The 14,340-nt window shown below is 43.7% G+C and overlaps 1 long non-coding RNA gene across 1 annotated transcript; it reads left to right on the forward strand.

Moving 5' to 3' along the window:
* The first annotated feature begins 2,933 nt into the window (after positions 1–2,933).
* On the forward strand, positions 2,934–4,226 carry LOC109496508. Its single transcript, XR_002152552.3, has 2 exons — positions 2,934–3,010; positions 3,322–4,226. It is a non-coding gene; the product is annotated as an uncharacterized LOC109496508 (long non-coding RNA).
* The last annotated feature ends 10,114 nt before the right edge of the window (positions 4,227–14,340 follow it).

The raw sequence follows: 14,340 nt of genomic DNA on the forward strand, positions 1-14,340 counted from the left end.
CAGTCAGTTAAGCGTCTGACTTCAGCTCAGGTCCTGATCTCACGGTCCGTGAGTTCGAGCCCCGGGGTGGGGCTCTCTGCTGTCATCACGGAGTCTGCCTCTCTGAAAAGGCTGCATTCCATATGATTCCAACTACGCGGTATTCTGGAAAAGGCAAAGCTATGAAGACAGTAAAAAGATCACTAGTTGCCAGACATTGGAGGTTTGGGTGGGCTGCAAGCGGGGAAGGAACAGGGTTGAACGGGTGGAGCATAGAAACTTTTTAGGGCAGTGAAAACATTCTGTGTGATATCATAACGATGGATACACATCATTACATATTTGTCCAAACCCATAGAATGTACAACACGTAGAGCGAAGTCTAACGTAAACTATGGACTCCGAATGATGACAATGTGTCGTTGTAGATTCACCGACTGTAATCAGTATGCCGCTTTGATGTGGGATGTTAATAAAATGGGAGGTTATGTATATGCAGGGGCAGGAGACACATGAGAAATCTTTGCACCTTCTGCCCACGTTTTCTATGAACCTAGCAGTGCTCTAAAGAAGTGAGGTCTTAATTTTAAAAATTCATCCATTTTGCCATCATTCTTCAATGATACTTTAATTCTTATCAGTAGTTACTTTCTTTCAACATGTAGAGAGGGCACCTGGGTGGCTCAGTGGGTTAAGTCTTGATTTTGCCTCAGGTCATGATGTCAGGGTTCATGGGTTCAAGCCCCATGTCTGGCTCCAGAGCCTTCTTGGGATTCTCTCTCTCCCTCTCTCTCTCTGACCCTCCCCCGCTTGCAGTCTCCTTCTCTCAAAATAAATTTAAATAAGCTTAAGAAAAGAGTTGCTCAATATGTCGAAGAGATTATTCAATATGTTGAAGTCGAGGGGTCAACTCTTAGTCTAAATGCATGCCTCTGCTTTAAATATCTGTCTTTTACCCTGGGCCTATTTTTTTGTTTTGTTTTCCTTTTGTCTTTGCTGTTCTGCATTTTCACTTTGATGGGTGTAGGTGGGAATTTCATTTAACTCCTCCCATTTGAAATTGGGAGACTTCTAGAATTGTGGGTTATGTAGTTCATCAGTTCTAAAAATTAACAGCCGTTATATCTTTATTCCCTCTCTACTGTCTCTTTCTAGTCTCTGCTAGCTAATTAAATTATTATTAGATGCTTTCACTGTATCCCCCATGTTTCTTAACCTGTCTTTTGTATTTTCTATCCTCTATTCTGTGACACATTCTGGATCATTTTTTCTGACTTATCTTCAAATTCACCAAGTATCTTTTTACCCATGAGTAGTCTATTAGTTTTGTGCATTAATCCACAATATATCTATCTATATCTACACACACATGCATATATGCCCATCCGTACTCATATTCATATGTACGTCCATTTATGTGCATATATTCATTTCTAGAAGTTCTAACTGGTTCTTTTCCAAATATGACATCACTTTATCAGGTTTTCTGGTTGCAAAGGTATCCTCACTTCACCTTTTATTTATTTAAACATTGAAAACATAGTTGTTTTTTTTTTAATTTTTTTCAACGTTTTTTATTTATTTTTGAGACAGAGAGAGACAGAGCATGAATGGGGAAGGGGCAGAGAGAGAGGGAGACACAGAATCGGAAACAGGCTCCAGGCTCCGAGCCATCAGCCCAGAGCCTGACGCGGGCTCGAACTCACGGACCGCGAGATCGTGACCTGGCTGAAGTCAGACGCTCAACCGACTGCGCCACCCAGGCGCCCCGAAAACATAGTTGTTTTAAAAGCACAATGTGAATGTTTTCTGTTGTGTGAATGGTACACTTTGCTGTTAAATATCTTTTTTTTTTAATTTTTTAATGTTTATTTCTGAGACAGAGACAGAGCATGAGTCGGGAGGGGCAGAGAGAGAGAGAGAGAGGGAGACACAGAATCCGAAGCGGGCTCCAGGCTCCGAGCCGTCAACACAGAGCCCGACGCGGGGCTCGAACTCACAAACCGCGAGATCATGACCTGAGCCGAAGTCGGTCGCTCAACCGACCGGGCCACCCAGGGATCCCCGCTGTTAAAAAGCTTTGAAAATGTATTTACAGGAATAATTTGAGTAATATGAAAGGTGCAAAGACACACAGAAGAACATATGCGTTTGTTGAAACCAAAATATCTGAAGACACTATCTGTTCAAGATCTCTTCAAACTGAATTAATGCTTGAGGGCTCTGTCCTTATATTTTTCCCCCTTGGGCATTGCCTAAGATGTTGATTTCAGCCAAAAGTACATTCAAAGGCCAATTTACTTGTGCTTCACCCTGGCCCTAATAGTATAGCCCTTTGGAATTTCTTCTTATAAGGACAATGTCCTGTTAGACTGTCCGCCTTCGGCGGGCCATGCCACCCCAGCGGTTAAAACTAAAGTTCTCATTTCTTCCAGGTTGACAAAGGTCTTCAGGGGCCTCTGAGCTCCCCGTACCAATCTGGGTTCCTGCTTTCCTTTCAAGTTTGCCCTAGAAATTCCTCACTATCTTGTCAGCTTTTCGATGCTTTTTAAAAAACATTTTATTTTTGCATTTGATTCATAACCTGTAGCTGTTTTTCTGCGAGCACATCGGTCCAACTAACGTAGCCTGCCATTACTGGAAGCGGAAATCAATTAATAATGTTTACAAGAAAAGTTCCATTCCAGATTGGAATTGTATAGTTCCTGGCGTGACAGGGCTGTAATAGATATCTTTATTTATTTTCCCTTTATTATTGTCGGGAGGGGTTGCCCATTCTGGTTTCAGCACACAACTATTTTATTTCAGGGGAAGAAAATGAAATATTCAGGAGGAGTCTGTCTTTTGGCGTCAGGAGCTGACAGATTCTCTTTCCCATCTGTTCGTGGGGGGAGGGTCAAAGCCATTTTCTTCTTCTCTATCGTTTTCTCTTTTCAGACACATTTATACAATGTTGCAATTTCTTTTATGTTACAGAATCTCTGTTACCAATTCTCAAGGCGACCTATTGTATATTCTTCCCTCCTTTGTCGTAAGTTAATTGACCATATATGCATGGGTTTATTTCTGCACTCTCTATTCTGCCTCTTTTCACTCCTTTTTATGAGGATGAGAATCAGGGTTTGTAAGTTTCTTGTTTTCCTCTTCTTTTGCGGGGGGGGGGGGCGTGGGGCGGGGAGAGAGGGGGCGAGGGGAAACTTTATCTTTCTTCCCGTCTTCACTTGAACTCTTGTCCCATTATCCTCTTTTCTTATAGCTAACATTTTCAGAAGTCGCTTTCTTTATTTTTCTGGGCAACCTGTGAAGTGCTGACACACAAATTTCTCTGTTTCACGGAGACAGGATTGGATTCAGACCGGTTTTCTAAAGACATAAGAGAGGATTAAGAGACGTTTCGACACCTACCGAAGGGTTTTGGGAAGAACGGAGACTCCACCCTGAGTGAACCAAAAGTTGACGCTTGACCAGAAAAACTAAAAGATAAGTAGCAAGCCAAAAAAACGATACTGGAGGCTGACGAAAGCTAAGAGATGTCAAGCAGAAAAGAATGAGATAAGTTAAAATCAGTAATTACTTGAACTTATGAAAAACTTGACGGCCATACTACCACTTTGTGTACAAGGTACATTTGTCTGTAGATAACCCGGGAGCTCCGGTTTTCCAGATGAGATAGGGTGGCTTCCTGATTTCTCCTACATTCGGCGATCCTGTGTTCTGGAACAGTCTCTCATTCTCTTCGTGTGTGTTTCATCGCAGGGTCCCGGAGAGGGCTGGCGAGAGGTGACAGGAGAAAAGAAACAGTCTGGTCACATAAGACTGGAGAATTCCAGATTAAACAAAACCGGCCAGTTTTCTCTACCGTATGATTCCTGAGGTTTCAGTACGGTAATAGGCATCATGAATCTGTAAGAGGGAAGCTAGTACGGAAGCCTATTTATTGGCGCAGGTGTTCTGAGGGACACATTTGAGAAAGGTGGCTTCTCAGGATAGAGTGAGAAATTTTTAAAAGAGGGAGAGGGGGAGAAAATCTATTTCTTCCTCCCGGTGGAAGTTGTATTACCAGCGAAGCCCTTAGAGTCTTTATCTCATTTCTTAATACCGTGTGAAATAGTCGTTATCCTGAGAAAACAGACACGGAGAAGCCAAATCGCCTGTTGAAGATCATACATTTGTAAGTGGCAGAACGAAGATTTTGAGTCCGGAAGTTCTTGACTCACACCGCGGACCGTGTATCGTTTTGCATAGAAGAAGAAAAAAAAAATCTCGATGTTTCCATGACTTTTCAAACAATCACCATTCTTGCAAGAAAAGGTGCGCAAACACATAAATCCACACAGGTCACTGACGCCGTGACGGAAGAAACATTCGTTCAGCCAGGGATGGGTTGAATTTTACGAGATGCGTTTGGGTGTTGGTCCTGTAACAGACACTTTGATTAATTGGCCTCGCACACAGGTACAATTTAAAAGACTCTAACCTTCCACCTTGCCCATGAGGAATGAGAAAAATGCGTGGTTCCCTTTATCATCCAGAGGGAGAGGGGGGCCCAGTTTCACCAGCAGCCTCTCCGTCTTTTCTACTAGCTCCTCATACCTTCGCTCTCTTTCACATCCCCTTCCTTGGGTTCGAATCCAAGTTTCTGTTTTAGAAGTGATTACCAAGGAAAAAAATTCACGGGTGCAATCCCTAGGTGGTTCATGTGGGACGTGAGATTTGCAGAGAATTTGACATGTACTGAGTCTCATTCCTTTCGAATGATACACTGAACATGCCCAGAGATGTTTCAGATCGTTCCAGGAGCATACACACCAGGATGCGTCAGGGCATGATGCGTCCCTGCGCGCCCAGGTTAGAATGGTGTGTGCCTTCTCAAGTCTGATTTGTTCCCCAGGAAAACGGTGTTCCTCAGAGGCTGTGCATGGAGGAAGGAGGCCAGAAGGCAGATTTTAAATCAAGGACAAAAACAACAACAACCACCCCGGGATGCCTGGGTGGCTCATTCGGTTGAGCGTCTGACTTCGACTTCGGCTCAGGTCACGATCTCATGGTTTCATGGGTTCAAGCCCCGCGTCGGGCTCTGTGCTGACAGCTCAGAGCCTGGAGCCTGTTTCGGATTCTGTGTCTCCTTCTGTCTCTGCCCCTCCGTCTCCCCCCCCTCAAGAATAAATAAATGTAAAAAACCATTTTTTTTAAGAAAAAAGATTTGACTTGACTTTGAAAGAATTGAGTGGCAGTCTACCCTAAGAGGAAAAGGATTCCATGCCGATAAAACACCTTAGCCAATAGAACTCCTTGCAACAAAGGTAGTTCTGTTCAGCCCAAGGCAGCTTGAGAGGGTGAAGAGGAGGGGCCGACAGGAGTGAGGCGTTTCTAGGCTCAAGTCCAGCCAAAGCTGGAGGCGTCTCCCTGTGGTCTTAGCATAGGGCCCCTATGACTCCAACAACTGCTATGTCTCAAGGGAAGCATCACATTTCGCGGGGCCGTTAACAGGCTCAGAGGCCAGGAGGCACAAACAGTAGCCAGGGTCATCTTGTCAAAGTGCAAACTGAGCCTCATCCCCTGCTCAAAATTCGCCGGTGGATTCCCATCTCTTGCCTCTAGGATAAAACCCAAACTTTTCCATGGCTTGCAAGAACCTTACACCCTAAGGACCTCTGTTTCTTCTTTCTACCTTTTGCAGGTTAGGTTGTCCTGGAAGTAAACCCTGAGGCAGGGTTTAGGAGGCAGGATGGTTAGGAGGGATCGCCATCTGTGGGAGGTCGGGAGGTTGGGGTCTGGAGCAGGCTTGTGCACAGAAAGAAGTCCAGGCTGGAGCACCAGCCCCGCAGAGGCCTCAGGCAACCTTAGGGGGCACCCTGAAGTCAGAATGGCCCTTCAGAGTTGTTCCAAGTGGAGACAAGAGAGCCAGACCTTTATACGGCTGCCTCTGTTAGTTACTGGGTATGGGTCATCCTATCAAGGGCATGGCCTTGGGCGAGGTGGCGCTCTGCAGCTGAGGTCACCCTGGAAACTGTTTGTAAGCAATGCTCCCAAAACTAAGTCAACAACATCTTCCTTAAAGTGGTGGGCGGGGGGGGGGGGGGAGGGGGAGGGGGTTATGGGTTGAATTGTGTCCACCAAAAAAGATTTGTTGAAGTCCCAGCCCCTGGTGCCTTGGAGTGTGACTTTACTTGCCAATTAGAGCCTTTACAGAGGTAATCGAGTTAAAGTGAGGTCAACATCCCATCCAGTGTGACTGGTGTCTCCACGAAAAGGGGAAATTTGGACACAGAGACAGACACGCACAGAGGGAAGACGATATAAAGAAATCCGCAAAAGACACGATGTAAAAGTGAAGAATTAGGGTGATGGCATCCTACAAGCCAAGGAACCCCAGACTACCAGGAAACCACCAGAAGCTAGCAGAGAGGCTTGGAACAGATGCTCCTTCACAGCCTCAGAAGGAAGCAACCCCACCAACTCCTTGATCATTCCTAATATTTTAAGATACCCAGTTTGTGGTTCTTTGTTACTGCACCCTAGAAAACTAATATAGGGAGCTGTGGGCATCAGCAACAAACACTATCACATCCTATATACCCCCTCGAGCACTATGTGGAAGCGACAGACAAGTAAAACCTTGTTTTGCGAGCGTAATTCGTTCCGGAAACGTGCTTGTAATCCAAAGCCCTTGGTATATCAAAGCAAATTTCAAGAACCATTGGTTCGGTTGTGATCACGAGACATTCGGCGTCACGTACGACTCATATTGCAAGACGCCGCTCGTTTATCAAGTTAAAATTTATGAGAAATGTTTGGGGCGCCTGGGTGGCTCAGTCGGTTGGGCGTCCGACTTCGGCTCAGGTCATGATCTTGCATTTCATGAGTTCAAGCCCCGCGTCGGGTTCTGTGCGGACAGTTCGGAGCCTGGAGCCTGCTTTGGATTCTGTGTCCCCCTCTCTCTCTGCCCCTTCCCTGCTCATGCTCTGTCTCTCTCTCTCCCTCTCTCTCTCAAAAATAAACATTAAAAGGTTGCGGAACACTCGCAGAACACGTTACTTGCAATCCGAGGTTTTACTGTATTGGTGATTTTTCTTTAACTACTTTCTTCTCTGTCATCTGTCTTGGGCCCTATTAGTCATTTCTTGCTGGTGAAGTGGTGAAGAAGGATTCCCTCTGCCTAGATGTTTGTTAGTCCTCTGAAAACGGCGCTCCAGGCTCCTATTTTAGTGCCTGGCTGTATGTCTAGAGTTTGTCACACAATAGGCGCTCAACGAAACTATGTTCGCGAACAACGAAAAATTAACGAACGAATACCGCATGAACCGCGTGCATGTGGGCATTCAGTTACGCCTGAAAGTCAGCCAAGGGGATGCTCTGTAGAACCAGGCTGGAATCAGACCTGGAAACAAGAAACCCATCACGTTGAGACGCTTAGGCCAGAAAGCTGTCTGTGTTCGAGCAGCAGCTCCAGGGAATGAGAGAAAGAGAGAGAGAGAGAGAGTCAGATTAAAGCAATGACTAAGAAGCAGGTGTGAGGAAGAACATGAGAGGATGGAAATAACTCAAATACTGGAGAACAAGCACCAGGAGTCACTCCCAAGCGAGTCACCCCTCAGACCGTGAGGGGGCGAGTCAGACCGTGATCCCTACAGAAGCTCTGCCATTTGTTAGGTGGGAGAGCTAGGTGACAGAAGTCTGTCTCCCCTTAGACAATCCGCATATAAAAATGGCTAACCTAGCGACAGCAGAGTATTTACGAAATGTGACCTGCTTCCCTTCATGTGCCCCTGCAAGGTTCAGAGCTGTTGGTCGGGGGTCACCTGTATAGTGGGCCAAAAAAAACCAAAAAACAAAAAACATGTTAGGGACCTAGTGAAAAAGAAAAACATGTTAGGGACCTAGTGAGAAAATGAAATGATGGATCCCGGGGTTTGTCAAGGCAACGTGATGGCAGCTCCTTCCCAGGGGACAAGATACCCTCTCGGGGACATTCCCGGCAGAGGGAAATAAATTAACCCAACTCACCCAAGTGGCTCTAGCCTAGGCCTCATTCTAAGAGCTCTTGTGGAAGAAATAAAACTTTTGAACATACGGTGATACGTATTTCTTCCTCGTCTCCATTGTGATGCCCCCCCAAAAAACCCATGTGGACTCACATGCCCCGTCCCCTCATGACGAAGGAGGATTTTTGTGTTGTTGTTGGTTTTTTTTAAGTTTATTTACTTATTTTTCAGAGAGAGAGCAGGGAAGGGACAGGGAGAGAGAGTGAGAATCCCAAGCAGGCTCTGCACTGTCCACCACAGAGCCAGACGTGGGGCTCGAACTCATGAACCGTGAGATGAGGACTTGAACTGAAATCAAGACTCAGATGCTTAACCGACTGAGTCACCCAGGTGCCCCACATATTTGGGTTCGTGACAGCATCTAGCTCACTGCCTCGCATGTAAAAGTTGCTCAGTAAGTGTTGAATTATAAAGTGTTAGTCCTCTTGTATAGGCCCCTGTTTCATAAGCTTCTGTGACCATCGCAGTCATAAAGTCAAGGGTATTTTTAAAACAATACCTGTACTTTCACTTCTGGTCAAGTTGCACTAACGGGGACCAGATTTACTTGCCCTCCTGAAACAAATAAAAACTGGAAAACTAGATGAAATAATGGCTCTCAAGATATTAGACAAGAGGAGAAGAACGATTCCTAAAACACGGGAAACACAGTGATTCTGTGATTACCGCAGCTTACTGCTTGGAGAGAGAGAGAGTCCGGGCTGCAGGACAGTCACCCTGAGTTGAGGAAAAAGAAAGTGGTTTCCATGGGGCATCTGCAGTCGGGTAAGCGTCTGGCTCTCCCTTTTGGCTCAGGTCATGATCTCGCAGTTTGTGGGCTGGCGCCCCCCCCCCCTCCCCAGCTCCACACTAACAGCCTAGAGCCTGCTTGGGATTCTCTCTCTCCCTTTCTCTGCCCCTCCTGTTCTCACACTCTGTCTCTCAAAATAGATAAATAAACTTTAAAAAAAAATAAAGGAAGAGGGGCGCCTGGGTGGCTCTGTCGGTTGAGGGTCCGACTTCGACTCAGGTCACGAACTCGTGGTTCATGAGCTCGAGCCCCGCGTCGGGCTCTGTGCTGACAGCTCGGAGCCTGGAACCTGCTTCGGATTCTGTGTCTCCCTCTCTCTCTGCCCTACAGCCGTGAAAAATGAATAAACATTAAAAAAAAAGGAAGAAAAAGGGGTCCAGGGAGGCCTAAGGCTGCTAGATTTCACAGAACAGGGTAACAGGCAAGAGAGAACTGGATGCCAAGAGAGCTCCAGAGATTTGCGGAGGGCTCTCCTCAAGGATTTGGGTGAGTACTGATCAGAACACGCGCGTGAGGAGACTCCCCAAGGCTGGAGAAAGAACTACTTAAAGGGTTGGAGGAAACAATCTTCCAAACTCGTACAGGGCAAAGAACAGTTTTCATTCCCCCCTGGCCAAAATAGAAAACTTCGGACATGGTGTGGTAGGCTAAATAATGGCCCTCCAAAGATGTCCGCGCCGTAGCCCCCAGCACCTGTGAATATGTTGTGTCCCATGATGAAAGGGACTTTGCAGATGTGATTACATTCAGGGTCCTGAGATGGGCAGATTACCTGGATTATCTAGGTGGGCTCGATGGAAGCACAAGAGTCTTTATAAGAGGGAGGTGGGAGTGTCGGAATCAAAGACTACTGTCATTTTGAAATTGACATATAATTGACATATACCATTACGCATGTTTAAAGTGTGCAGTGTGTTTATTTGATACATTTGTATATTGCAACAGGACCTCACCACCATAGCATTAGCTGACACCTCTATGATGTCACACGGTTATCATTCATTTTTTTGTGGTAAAAAGATTTAAGATCTGGTCTCTTAGGAATCTGACGTACATAATACAGTATTGTTGACTATAATCGCTACGCTGTGCGTTAGATCTCCAGAACTTATCTTCTAAATGCAACTTGGTACCCTTTGGCCAGCGTCTCCCCAACTCCCCCACCCCTGAGTTATGAGTTCAGCTCTTTAAGATCCTACATATATTTTCGATTCTACATACAAGCGATATCATACATTATCTGTCTTTGCCTGACTTATCTCACTCAGCATAATGCCCTCAAGGTTTTTAATATAAAACTTTTTTTTTTAATTGAAGGACCAAAAACAAACAACCAATAGTAAAATGCAAAAAGAGGCATGAATAGATTATGTGTATATATCCCTCGAATATAACAAATCTTCAAAATACTGAAAACCATCTAAACGCCCAAGCAGAGGAGAGTGGTTAAATCAACTATGGTACATCCACACAGTGGAGTGCTATTGTGGCATTTTCTTATAACCGCGTATCTGCTCCTTTGTCCAAGATAAATATAAAAAAAGATAAGCTAGAAACTAAAGATTTTTGTCTCCTACGGAATGGTCAGCGAAAGAGGAGAAAGAAAGGAAGAATGGGTTCATAGGGATAAGGAGGGAAGTATGCTTCTCTGATTATACTTTTTGTGTGTAGCTTTGTCTCTCGGAAACATAATGCTCGAGGTGACTGCGGAGATCTAGGGCATTAAAAGTGCTGTAAACAGTTACTCAGCGCAGCGAGCAGCCTGAGTCCATCCAGAATGGCTGTACCCAATTTTGACATGCTGTTATGGATAAATGCGCACTGGAAAATAAACCAAAGAACCACAGTATATCTTAAACTTTTGTAAACGGTGTTTTGTGGGGAGCTTCAGTTTTCCCGAATGGCTTATATAGTTCACTAATTCGACTACATCGGTGTTAATCCTGAGTTGGCAGAGATAGCCTCGCCAGCTACCATCATGTTTTGGTACCAAGGGATCTACCTTTCAATAACGTTATTGAAATGCAACAACAAAAAAAAAGTAAGAAAAGTTTAGCGTAGACTCCCCAATAAGTAACTGAAATAAACCAAAATGTGAGGGCAGCTCCAAATGGGGTACAAACAATAATAAATAAACCTAAGTGTACAAGCCAGTGAATAACACAACCACAAAGAAGGAGATGGGGAAGAAGAGTCCTAATCTAAGCATCCTTGGAAAAGAGTACTTTGGCTATTGTAAGGCCAAAGACAAAAAGAACTGCACACCAATCCTGTACTCCAGTTAGCACATCTGGTTCTCACAGGCATGTGGGTTAGCAATTCTGGAATTGTTTTATGAAATCTAGAGTTGCATAAATAAGTAAATATATTGTATTTTATTTTTATTTTATTTTAAAAAAACCCTCTACTGCACTTTCTTTGCACCTTTTAAAGTTTGCTTCTTTATTTTGAGAGAGAGAGTGAGCACGAGCGGGGTAGGAGCAGAGAGACAGACAGAGAGAGAGAGAGAGAGAGAATCCCAAGCAGACTCCCCACTGTCAGTGCAGAGCCCAAGGGGGGCTCGAACTTATGAACCGTGAAATCATGACCTAAGCAGAAACCAACAGTCAGATGCTTAATTGGCTGAACCACCCAGGAGCCTAATAAATGCCTTATATTTCCGATAATAAGAGTCAAGTTTCTCAGTCTCAGGGTTCTAAATAAGCACAGTGTTTCCTTTTGGGATTGATCGACATCTTGAGAGATATTTATGGACTATGCTAATATCCTGTTTCGTCTCAAACTCCCTAATTTTATCCTATTGGTGGATCTTTCCCACGACCATGATTAGTGTAGTGTTTGCCCCATGGTGGGTCTGGTTTTCTCTCGTCCTTTCTACATTTTTAAACTGGAATTCTTCTATAAGGGAAAGGTATCTATCCTTGCTTATTTATGTATTTAATTATTTATTTTTATCAACATAGACTCATGGATATTTATTTGTGGATGGCAATTTGTGGAAGGTAATGAACCTTGTGGAGTTCTATTGGGATTGGAAGTATCAGAATGAACTTACGATTTTTAATATAAATAGACGATTAGATAGATAGATGATAGATGATAGATAGATAAATAGATATAGATAGATGATAGATAGATAGATAGATGATATATAGATAGATGATAGATATAGATATATGAGGATAGATGATAGATAGATAGATAGATAGATAGATAGATATAGATGATTGATAGATAGATAGATAGATGATAGATAGATAGATGATAGATGATAGATAGATAGATAGATATAGATAGATGATATATAGATAGATGATAGATGATAGATATAGATATATGAAGATAGATGATAGATGGATATAGATAGATAATAGATAGATAGATATAGATGACTGATAGATGATAGATAGATAGATATAGATGATCGATAGATGATAGATATATAGATAGATAGATGATAGATAGATAGATAGATAGATAGATAGATAGATGATAGATAGATAGAGATAGATAGATAGATGATATATAGATAGATGATAGATAGATGATAGATATAGATATATGAAGATAGATGATAGATGGATATAGATAGATAATAGATAGATAGATAGATACGTATACACAAGTTAACGTACACACATATATTTCCTAGTTCTGTCTGCTGAGAGTTCCTAGAAACAGTGATACCTGAGTAGCAACGAACACAGTTAGTGTCCAGATCTTGGATTCCCCAAAGAAAGGAACCAGGGCTCCTTGGGGAAGTGGCTGATTCCAGGGCAGGGGCAAGAAAACTCCAAGATGAGCCTGGAACATTTTGTTGTGCCGGAAAATAAGGGAGTGCCCAGGAAAGTATGGGGGTATGTTAGAAGGACACAAGAGCCAAGCTGCAGAAGGACCCGATGGCCAACGATGGAACCATTTGAGAAGTAAAATGAATAATGATAGTATTGGATTATAACCCCCAGAAGAAAACAAATACCCATGAGTCTATGCTGATAAAAATAAATAATTAAATACATAAATAAGCAAGGATAGATAGCTTTCCCTTATAGAAGAATTGCAGTTTAAAAAGGTAGAAAGGACGAGAGAAAACCAGACCCACCGTGGGGCAAACACTACACTAATCATGGTCGTGGGAAAGATCCACCAATAGGATAAAATTAGGGAGTTTGAGACGAAACAGGATATTAGCATAGTCCATAAATATCTCTCAAGATATCGATCAATTCCCGAAGGAAATACAGTAACTTCACAATAGAGAAAGGTGACAGACCTAACCAAGTAGTCAAGGTCCACATCACCGGTAATTAAACGTATCGGCATCATGTGCCCCCTGATACGATGCACTGAGAAGGACATGAAGTAACCGCTAGACTATCCTTGTCAAAAATGCATAACCTCAAATTACTAAGAAAACAACCCGAATTAAGGATTCTGCAAAATAATGGAGCAGTACACTTTAAAAAAGTTTCACGGTCACAAAAGGCAAGGCAAGATTAAGGAACTGTCATAGATTTGAGGAGACAGAGACACAACAACATGCAATATGGCACCTGGAGCGGAAAAGGTACACTTGAGGGAAAACCGGTAAGAATCCCGTGAGCTCTGCCGCTTAGTTAGTCATACTGTGCCAGTGTTGATTTCATGGTCTGGATAACTGTACCGTGCTTATATAAGATACTGACATGAGAGGAGTTTGGATGAAACACACACCTGAGTTTTTATACTATTTTTGCAACTATCCTGTGAGTCCAAGGTTATTTCCAAACGCAAAGCTAAAAATAATGCCCTGTGTGTTAGAAGGCGCAGGGAGCGAGATGGTGAGAAATGTCACGCGGGTCACCGGAGCCGTAGGGCAGTAATCAAATATGACATGAGCCCCACCAAAACCGTAACAGTGAATGCCTACCTTCTGGAAATAGGAGAAAGGCCAAGGTAGGGGCATCACGCCTCCTCAAGTTACAGAAATACCACTGTGTTTCTGATACCTGATCCACAGAAAGACAAACCTCCACGAGATTAGTCTCGTCGAACGTAACAAGCCTACACAGGTTTAGTGAATGCAGACACGGGCAGACGCTACCTCCAGACCAGAACCAGGTGACGACTCAGAAAGACAGGTGGAAACTCACCTTTACTGAGAGAGAAATGACTATTCTCCCAGAACCAAAAGGTCCCCAGAATTTGTCTCTGATGTAGGAGGTTGTCCACCCACGGAGGGTGGGACTGACCGACAAAAGAAGAGTCTGATGGTTGAGTTCTATTCACTGTGTTGGTTTCATTTCCCAACCACTTCCTTTCGTTGATCTTGGAGCAAGGCCCTCATGCTCAGAAGCCACTTCAAAAGACGGGTTATTCACACATCATTTTCTGCCTTTTTTTCTTTTTTTTTTTTCTGCCTTTTACTTTTTTTCTTCTGAAGGACTTTCCTCTTATCAACTTACGGCTTCACTTGGCCATCCCCCTCAGTCCCGACAGAGACTGTATGCTTTGCCCCTAACGCAATACCCCGCCAGTATTTTGAGC

The sequence above is a fragment of the Felis catus genome, chromosome X, assembly GCF_018350175.1.
Source record: "Felis catus isolate Fca126 chromosome X, F.catus_Fca126_mat1.0, whole genome shotgun sequence".
Lineage (NCBI taxonomy): Eukaryota > Metazoa > Chordata > Mammalia > Carnivora > Felidae > Felis > Felis catus.